Below are 11,155 nucleotides of genomic sequence, written 5' to 3'. Positions count from 1 at the left end.
GCATGAGTGTGGCCTCTGAGAGAGGGCAGTATGAAAGAGGCTGAGTAAAAGCCAGCAGAGTGAGTGGGACCCTGGTGAGAGGGATGGTGTGCGAGTGGCCCTCTGGGGCTGTGGAAAAGAGATACAACTGTGCCTAGTTTGCTCTGGCCTCAGGCCAGAGAAGTAACATCAGAGAAACATCTGTAAGGCATGGGACCCACGGAGGGAATGTTGGAACAGGTGTTAGGCCCTTGTAAGCAGGGGAAGTAATGGGTAGCCCTCCCACCTATGTAACAGCTCTCTCATTTTTTCCATCAATGTGTGGCAGATGAGCGAAGCCGGTGGTTACTTCAGGAGCAGGGCAGCCAACGAAGACCTGATGAGGACACCCTGTTATAACTTAACTATATTGTGAGAACCAGTCTGCTACCATAATTGTTTTGTTGATCAGTGTAGCTTTTCAGAAACACTAGTCACTAAGCTAGTTTCAGAGCTTTGCAAATCTTTGTTGACATCACACTGTGAATTGCAATCACCATTATCTATGAGACATTTTGGTTAGCTGTTTTATTAATCTACATATTCTAACTTTTGTACTGGAAGATATTTCTGATGTGTTCATAATGGGCATACCACTGTTTAAAAATGTATATCTAACACTGAAACCTCAGAGTGAGGCAGATACATACAGCAGGTGGCTTTATAATGAGGGTGATGAATATCCATTTAAAATGACTTTTCTTAAAACACCTTCATAAGAGAGAAACTATCCATTAGAAATGTATTAACTAGGTAGTGCTTAGCTGAGCCTTTTGATTTCAATACAAGTGTACATGCATATTGTATTTCTATTACCATACGAGCCAGGGGGCTTCACAAAGCATTGGCCGTGGTATTCTTAGATCTAACACAATCATATTGTCTACTAACCCTGTTACTAAATGACAGAAGAATAAAAATATGTGAAAGGTAGATTTTTTTTCAAAGGAGACACTATAATAACTGACAATGGCACTGTCTACATTTCTACAATTTGTTGAACAGTAGCAAGTGTATTTACATGCACTTAAAAGAAATGCTCTTCACCAAAAAGCAGTTACCTGTCAGACATTGCAACAACTGTGGATGTTGCCCCCTTTTTACCACTGGGAACTATTCACTTTCAGTTACGGCCACATAATGTCAATTCACTCACTAAAAACCAAGTTTCTCATCCTGAGGATGAAAGGGACTTGCAGTGTTGTTAGACATTACCTTTCTCATGTGTTAAATGCTCTTAACATGAGAGTATTTTAGATTGCACACTAAGTCAGAAAAAAATGAACTAAATGCTGTATAAACATCACAATATTACACCTGTTCAAGTGAAGTTTATCTCCTGCTGGTTTTAGGATGAGGTTACATGTTACAATTAAAACACATTATGGGACACACAAAGTGTGAGTGTCTTTAAATTAAAGCTTCTTAATAAATGCTATGCGCCTTCTAGGAATCTTAAAGTTATGTCTTTATGGGCAAGGATTATCTTTAAGCCCTACCAACCAGCTCAAGTTACCTTATCAGAGCGCACCACTGAAATAAAATAACCAATTTGCAGTCCACCAGCATCCCAGGAGTCACTGTTCTCAAGTGGCTTAGCTATCACCAGAATGTGATGGCCCTGGATTGATAGCTGGAGGTGGCTAGGCAGCAGGTAAGTAGGGATGATGGGAAAGGGGAAGCAGGAGTAGAGGGGATAAAGTAGGAAAGGGCTGGGTGACCGAAGGAGAAGGTGGATGGGGAGTTGAGGCGGCAGGGGGAGGTAGGCTTGGCAGCTCCCTTCATGTCCACGTTGAGCCCAAACTGGGCTTGGTGGGACCTGAGGGACCCTGTCAGGTCCCTCATCTGTCCAGCAGCTCCCCATAGGGAAAATGAAGCAGGGGCAGGAAACACTGGGGCCAGAGATACACACTGGACTCCATCCAACTATCAATGGAGTTGGAGGTCAGCAGTAGTGGTGGCTGCAGAGGGTCCTGTGACTGCCTAGAAACTCCCTGCAGAGCATAGGCAGGGGAGGAGGAAAACTGCCAGGCAGCCATGGAACAGGGACAGGTGGGTCTGGTAGCCCCACACACCTGTTCCTTTGCCTCCTCTTCACTTCCCCCTTTCTCCAGGGAGCTGCTGGGCAATAACCTGGGGGGATGAGGTGGAGGAGGGTACTGGTGGGTGAGCAGGGCCCTGTGGGCAGCAACAAACCTGAGGCCAGGCAGAGATGGTTTGAGATGAGCACTGAAGGGGACTGGGGTACCCCATTCTGCTTCCTGGCCTATACTGCAGCTGGTGACCTGGCAAATGGGGCAGGCACAGAGCAGACTTGACAGCTTCTAGCTACACCCCTGCTCACCATCCCTCTAGCAGCCAGTCAGAGCAGTGTACATTTAGAAAGTATATTAACCCACTCAACACATGCTAACTTTAATACTTCCTGACATTCCCTAGAGTTAACATGTGCAAACTGTAATGTGAAACAATATACTTAAGCCCCTTAGGACCTAAGCACAATTTTGGTCCCAGAGAGCAAGCTTCAAAATTGCCATTTGTCCCCATACAGCCCCAAAAATCTGTAGACTCCTAAATTTTGCCAGTACAGTTTGTGCCCAAGTAGGGTCTGATGGGCAGTCAGAATTTCAATGCCTGAGAGAGATCTCTTCCTACTCACCCTCCATGGCTTGCTGGTTTTAAGAGCTAAGTGGGAGGTTCCTCTGGAGGTGAAATGTCCTTTTCCTTTGGGCTAACTGCATTCAGGGCTTCCCTGAACTGAGCCACACTTGATATGTCTATTAATTGAATGGGTTTCTCCTCCCTATAAGCCTCCTCCTGGTCAGATTCAGCTTCCCCAAGTCGCTCATCTTCATTCTGCAATCATTGACAGTCCTTCTTTGCTTCTCTGACTAAGTTAATGACTTAATAAATGGGTGACCAATCACATCCCAGCACTACTTCGCGTGTCCGTTTAGTGGCAATCCCCCTTCTTAATTCACCCCGGAACTCCATTGCTCTTATGGGCACAAATTTCCTTTCATAGTGTGTCGCATCCATGTAGACACATGTCAGCTTAATGGGGTTGGACCTTTTGGGTGAATCTTGAGGGATCACATCAGCTCTAATCAAGGACTGTGAGTAGCCTATATGCGGTGCAACCTGGATATGTCAACCTCTCACTCAGGCCATCACAATGGGGCAACTCCAGCTTACGTTTTCCTCTACTCTTCTGTGGGTGTAATCCATGGTCTCTGTATCATCTATGGGTTGAGGCTGGTCATAAAGTGATTGTGACACTATCTCTGGCCTTCACCAGTCCCCTGTCTTATTCCAGTAATCCTTGGACATGTGTCTGGTCTTACGACATTGAAAACATATGACATCTCTCATACCAGTCTTACTTAGGGATTGCTTTTTCTCACTGTCACAGATCCCACTGCTTTGTGTCCCAGGAGTTGTTTTTTTCCATTCCATACTCCACTTCAGAGACTGCAAATGCTTCAGTGAGACAAAGTGCCTCCTTAGAATTCTGTAGTATATGATGCTGCATCCAGCATTGAGTCCCTTCTTCAAGGTCTGCTAGAAACAGCTCCAGCAGAACTTGGTCAGCCAGAGCATCCTGGATATACATTGCTGGCCACAACCACTTGCTCATCAAGTCTCACAGCAGTGGTATCAGGATCCTGGGGTGTTGGTCCTTGCAATGCTTCTTAGCCTGAAGTAGGCATTGATAATGCTCTGGCATGATATCTAGTCAGTACAAAATTGCTACCTTGACTTTTGCATAATCTTGGGCTTCCTCTCTCGGTAGTGCCCTGTAGGCAGCCTGGGCCTTGTCAATCACAAGCGCCCTAAGTTGGCTTGCCCAATATATATGGTCAAGACCTGCCTGTATGACTGACCTCTTAAAAACTTCTATGTAAGCCCTGGAATCATTGTCCTTTGTCATCTTCGGCATCTTGAAGAAGAGGTTGTGCTGGACCCATTTCTGCTGCCTAGCAAATGGCTGCTGCTGGACTTCCAGGACCTGGCTCATTGTTTGCAAGGTCTGTCCAAGCAACTTGTGGTGTGTGGTCATCATGGGTTGCATGATGCCAAGACTTGTGAGGGCTAAGTCAAGAGTTTTCCTCGCTGAAGCGATGTAGTTCCAGGCCAATGCACCAATTTGTGTCCCAGTAGGGTCTGATGGGCACCTGAAATTTCAATACCTGAGGTAGATCTCCCACTTACCTGCCATGGCTTTCTGGTTTTAAGAACTAAGTGGGAGGTTCTTTTAGAGGTGGAATGTCCTTTTCTCTTGTGCAGTAGTCAGTAACTTTGGGGCTCTGCCTACACCCCATCCACTCGCAACTGAAATGCAGCTATAGTAGCAGCCCCCATTTGGCTGTGCCCAATATTGACCTGCCTTATTAATGCCCCCTATGGGGTGAAAGTGGCTTGTTCCCCAAGCTGGGGTAATGTCCAGTAATATCAGCCAAGCTAGGCTGCTGTGGCCATACTCCTTTAAAGGTGAAGGTCCATTATCATTGGCTCTCCTCACTGGGTCTCTCTGGGTCCTGCTGTGGTATTCTTTCCAGGGTCAACCCTGCCTCAATGAATGCTGGAATCTTCAAAGAAAATAAAGATCAGAACTCAAAAACACCCTGGTGTCTTATCTCTTGATACTCAGGGCTTGGGACTTACATGACCATCATTTTGGGGTGTTAGCTCACTCTTGCAGGGCGGGTCCCAACAGTCACCTCTGGGTGGTACACTGCCTGCTCCCTGCCTTCCCCTATGTTGATTGGTGCAAACTCTCCCAGCACCTCCAGCAGCTCCTGTTGGGTCCACAGAGACTCTTCCTGCCACCTGTGCTGCCTTTGATTAAATGCCAGTGTCCGGGGCTTGCCGGTGCCCCAGATGCCTTTTTATGACTACACAGAAAGCACACTCTCCCACACACAGGGAGAATGTACTTTTAAAACATGATGGAGACATCACACATGTCTCAGAATCTTTCAAGTGAGCTGCTGCAGGAGAGGTAAGCGGCCTTTTAGCCCATGCCAGGCTAAACTCCCCCTTCACTCAGGGTTTGTCGGAGGTGAAACCCCCTTGCTCCTGGAACCTCTGGGATCCAAGTCACCCATCACAGCATCACAGTTCTACAGGCAGCAAAACTTTTGTACTCATTCATAACTGCCTCCATTGTCTCAGGTCAGAGCAGCACAGCCCCTAGCTCTTGACTAAATCCTATTGAGATTTTCAAATGAATTGCCCTCCCCTGTCTAGTTCCCATGAAAGACTTGATCTAGGAAGTATGTTTGGAGCATTCTTAGTTCACAGTTGTAGTATAGAGGCCCACAAATAAAATACCAGCAGCTACAACTTTCAATTAAAAAATGTCAAAGGATGGGGTGGTATTACCCCCTTTTGAACACTTGTTTTATGGCTGTGGAAGAGTTCAGATATATGCATTTTCCTTTTCAAGGGGACTCGGGGAATGTCTACACGTGATGCTACATTGCTGTAGCAATGTATTATGGTGATGTAGCATCTGTAGGCAAAACCCATGACACCAAATGTACTTGTCATAGCAATGCACTCCCCTGTTATAGCACATCGCTACAGCTACATAATGCCTAAAAGTAACCTTGCATAGCACACAAAGTGCAGTATGGGATTTTAATGCATTGTCTTTTAGTACTTTGAAAAGTAAATACTAAAAAATGGCCCAGTAACAGTGGTGCCATAGCAACATGTATAGATACACCCTCAGGCTCATACCTCCCAAGGAAACGCATTAGCCACCATCCTTCAAGACTTTCCTAGAGTATGGGCTCTCCCAACCCTTCCTCCAGAGGCTGTGCCACTCTATAGAAAAGAATTCACTGGACAAGAGAGAAGGGGAAACTGAGTCTGTCTTACCACCTTAATGGTTAGGGGCCCCCACCTGGAAGGGGGTAAACTGTTTGTAGTCCCAGGATGTACCTGGGATTGCTCCAAGGATGTATTACCAATGATTGATTGTTTGAAGGAAGCCATTTATCATCCTGACTGATATCTCTATTGCTTTATTAAGCAAGTGAGTAGAGAGAGGCAGAAACTACACTGGACTTTTGTGTGACTTCCATGTGGCTGATTCCTAAGACAGAGGTTCAAGGTTATAGATCAAGGAAATGAAAAACCCATTTATGGGTTTCCAATATTTCAAGACTATTCTACAGATCCTGGGTCTATACTATTTGGTTATATATATTTATTGCTAGAGAAAGTCAAATACTCCTACTCCCCAGACATTTATTAGTATACCAAACCTGATAACCAAATGATAAACCATAAAGGTGATTCCTTAAAATGTTTAAGCTTTCTAATAGGTAACAAGACATACACAGGGTGCCTACAGATGTACTTATTCACATTCTAATTAGAATGTATGAAAGCAGACTCAATTAATCAAGTCTGCTCCACGTTCTAATTAGAATGCTCCAGCATCGCTTTGTCATCATGTATACTAATCCCCTATGCATTTCAAAATGGATGCGGGGGCATTTGATCTAAACCTTGTTGAATGAGCTTTAGATAAAGCATCTTATGGCCATTTTAAATGTGCAGGGATGTAATACACATGACGATGAGCTGTTTTAATTAAAGCAGTTGCCTGGGATCTGCTCTAATTAAAACACTCCCCTCCACCTCACCACATGTATAGGTGACCATAAACACTGCAGTAACAAATATTGCCTCTTAGATGACATTACTTCTGGCCTTTGGTTATTTGTAAATTACAGCTACAATCAGAATGCTTAGTGGAAATAAGGACACTGCCATATAAACATCATGATTACTTTTTAATTATTATTTTATCAGAATAGATTTTAGGCATAATCCTAAAAACTGCAAGGCAAGTTGGTAGAGGTATTAAGCACCTTCAAGTCTTTTGACTTCAGTAGAAGATGAAGGCTATTTAGCTCTTGAGGGTCATATTATGAATAAACAAATGCGATAAATGGTACTCCTTTGACCTTAGAATATTTTTCAATGAGGTATTTTCAGCACTGAAATAAAAGGTCTATATTTAAATGTAAAACCTGCATAACATGATTTCACTTTGTATAACTAAAAATTCTAAGAACTAGATATAATTGTATGTATTGGTCTTTTAAATCCAAGTAAGAGTATGCAGATGTCCTTTACTATGTATGGTGCAACACTGTTTCTTTTTCCTTTTCAAACCATCTAAAGATCCATTTAATCTCTGCTACACAATTATTCTGCTAGCTTTCCTTTAAAACATAACAGAAGTCAATAGCTTTATATTCTGGCAAAAAGAACAAAATTTATACAAAGGAATATTTTTATCTAACCATAAAATTGCTGCCAGAAACCCAACAGGGACTCAACACCATGTTGGAACAAAAATAGTCCAGAGATACACTTTCAAAGTTGAGCACCTGCTGTAAAATAACCATCTGTGTTTAACTGTAATTTAATTATAGGTTCATTCCTTTTGTGTACACTGGAAGGATCTCATAGGTCTTCCCCAGTTGGTCTGCAATCAACTTTTGGCATTTTGCAAAAGCAACAGACATGTTCTCTTAATAACACCTGCTAACTTTGTCTCATTCCAGTTTCAGTAAAGGGCTTCTGGGATTTTACAATGGTGTTGATAGGCAAAATAAAATATTATTAAATCTGGAATCAAAGGCTGCATTAATTAATCACCTGCCTTACGAAGTCAATGTACTTGGTTAACATAGTTATCACTTTTACACTCTGAAAATGTAATCCAAGAACCACAAAGCTGAAGTATTCTTTGTTTTATATTTTGGGAGCCAGTATTCTCTGAAATGCTGTAACACATCATTGCAAAGCAAAGATAAATATGTTCATTAAAAACATTCCAAAATTCTGCACAATAGCTCAAAACAAAATAAAATCCACAGACATTAATATATATTAAAATTAAAGGCCTCTTAAAATTGTTCTTCAATTTAGAAAAAACAATATTTTAAAAAGAAAACTAAGAACAGTAATTTTGAGTAGGCAGAGGAAATGACTAGCTTGTGATTCTGGTGTGGTAACTATGTGATTAAGGCTGTCACACAACACACATTTTCAGATAAGAACATCCCAAATGAAGTAACTAAATACAAAAGTAGCCTCATTTCAGGAAAGCTCAGGAAAAAAGCCAGGCCATTTATAAGTGACTGTTTCAGGCTACTGATTTTGAAGAATAGGCCTTAATTTTTTTTTGCATTAATTTACCTGAAAATAAGAATTGATACCTGTTGAGCAGTTACTAATATCAAACTAACTGAATGGCAGTGGAGCCTTTTAAGAGCACTGATAAAAGGTGCCATAAAAATACAAAGTATTCCTTTTAAGGGGTTTGAGAAATCAGTCCCTCAACCCAGACTGATTTGTACCCAGGCCTATTTGAACTGCCAAATACAAATCCAAACAAATAAGACTCCAACTTTACATAAGTGAAGGATGCTTAAAAATGATAATCACAACTGGTCATTTTAGGTAAGTTTCAATTCCTTTCCTCTTCTTCCTGGCATTTGTCTACAGCTGTGTGCCAAGGTTTCCTGTTGCTTAACTCTGCTGTCCAGTTGTCCCGTTCTAATACTTCATAAAGCCCTTGTCACTATGTTCTTCTTTCCATTGCTTGGTTATCAGTATTTGTATTCAGATTCAGTACTGATAACCATTTTCTTGTCTTCAAAAGTATATGGATTCATAATAGCATTTTTGGCTTCTTATAATTTATATATTTTGGTGCATCATTAAAAGTAGTGCCCTAGAAATAGTTTTGAACTAAAGGCTGTAGCAGCTATCTCCCTGTTACATCTTCAAATGCAGCCCTGGAGGGAAGCCACATTTTCTGAACTAGATATGCAGGTGTTGCCCCTAGCAAACATGGTAGGCTCCTCCTTTAGATCCTGTCTACTTGGGGCTACTCATGTGGATGAACACATTCGAGTTGTAAAGTTCAGTTATGTAAAATAAAGAATAGTTAGCCCTGCACAGACATATTTCCTTAGTAGTAAGGTTGCCTTAGTTTGCAGCAACTCTAGGAAGATTAAGTTATAATCAATGAAGTCCACTTTACCTTTGAATGCAAGTGTCTATAGAAAGGCTTAACTTCACACCTTTAGCTGATTCCCCTTAACATTCCTGAGTGCACACAGAGACAACACCTTTCAGCTCACCATGGTTGGCCTTTCCATGCTAACTCTCTCTGCATTGCCCTGCAAATATAAACACCACAAACATATCATTCAGACAATTCCCATTCAGTGAAAGCAGTAATAATGAATCCTTACTATTTTTGTAGTACCAAACAAGCATGCAGGAAACAACTCCCAGCTGCCTGGAGTTCAGGATCACAGAGCAGCTTGGCAGCACTGGCTTAGGGCAATGTCCTGTACCTGAGTGGCAGCAGTGCCTTGATCTCTCTCCTTGCTTTGCTTGCAGGCGGTGGAAGAGGCTGGGATGAACTTGCTGGATCAATCTGTCATCAAGAGAGGTAAGGAGGCATCTACCCACGCAGGAGCCTGGGATCCTGCTCCAGTCTCTGGGGCCAGCTTTTGGCAAGCACTGTCCTCTGCACCTCAGAGTTGCTTGACCTCCCAAGGTACTTGGCCAAAGCTGACCAGCACTCAACTCCCTCCTCCTCACAGCACTGGGCAGGAGATGGGACATGGCCTGGAGGATCTCTGACCACTGCTTCCCTCCCTCTGGCCAAGTGCCTTTGGAGGCAGAGTGACCCCGAGGTGCAGAGGACACTGTTTGCTGAGTGCTGGCTCCGAGACTGGAGCAGAATCTGAGGCTGCCTAGCAGGCTGACTACTCCTTACCTTTCTTGAAGATGGACTGATCCAGCAAGTTCATCCCAGCCTCCTCCATCACCTGCAACCAAAGCAAGATGAGAGATCAAGGTGATGCTTCAGCTTGGGCATGGGGCATTGTTCCAAGCCAGTGCCACCAAACTGGGTTGGGATCTTGAGTTCTGCATGGTTGGGAGATGCCCCCCCCCCACAGGACCGCTCCCCCTGGTACCCAGAGCCCAGGCCTTAGCCCCATGCCCCCTGCCAACCTGGGACTGAATTGCTCCCATTGGGAACATATTTGCTCCCAACTCAGGCTTACTTTCATATGCATGCCCAGGTGTAATTTAATGCATCTGAATTTTCTGTGCAGAAAATCCAGGTGCATTAATTGCACATGTAGACACTCCCATTGAATGTTACATTAATCACTGGCAAGCCCAGCGAACAGAACTGGAGAGAGAGAAGTCTGCTTGTTCAGAATTGCCAAGAGATGCATCAGGTTAGACATTTTGCAGGTCAGGACATGAGTAAAGTATATGTGACAGACTCGCTACCTGCTGATGGAACCTCTGGCATTTACTGTCCTCAGCAATGCTATAATCTCTCAGGGGACCATTAGAATCAAGTGAAAATCTTATTCTGAAAGAACTTTGAAGACAGAGATAGAGAGTTTGAGGTATTTTTGACATTTAACCAAACCATTTTCCTGATTGTTTGACTTTTTCTTGCTTTTCTTTTATCATTTACTAACCATGGTCAGAATGAGAAGTCATCAATATGCTGCAAGGCAAAGGCACACCAATATAAATGTTAATAATGTTAATCAAGTACGTGAGGGTATGTTACCTTGTCCTTTCTCATTTATTTGTTTTCTCCTCTTAGTGTATCTCACCACACATATTGATTGTAAGGGCACTGAGAAAGGGACTATATTTTATGTCCTGCATGTGACCAATTTTGAGCTCAGTGAAACCATGGTCCCCAAACACAGTCTCTAGGTACTACTGAAAAATTGATAAATGTGATTGTGCTGAATGCTCCCCCCTAGCCTCCCCCCAAAAAAAGTTTCACAAGCTATAACCGTCTTATGTACCAAACACCTTTGTTCTGATACCAAAACTTCTTTCAGCTGAAATAAAATAAGCAAGTAACCGGAAAGGAAATACTATTGATTACGTCAACTAAACAAATTTGAAAGCAAGTGGCCAGAGGTCCTAGAAAAGAACAACATACAAAAAAAAAGATAGTAGTAATTCTATTTAAAGGGGAAAAACTTTGCTGAGCAGGGGCATATGTGTGTGTGTGCGCGCGTGCGCGCGCGCGCACACACACACACACACA

This window comes from Gavialis gangeticus, unplaced genomic scaffold, assembly GCF_001723915.1.
Source record: "Gavialis gangeticus isolate Ggan-Ray unplaced genomic scaffold, GavGan_comp1, whole genome shotgun sequence".
Classification (NCBI taxonomy): domain Eukaryota; kingdom Metazoa; phylum Chordata; order Crocodylia; family Gavialidae; genus Gavialis; species Gavialis gangeticus.
The sequence above is the reverse complement of the archived record's forward strand: the minus strand, read 5'-3'. Positions refer to the sequence as shown.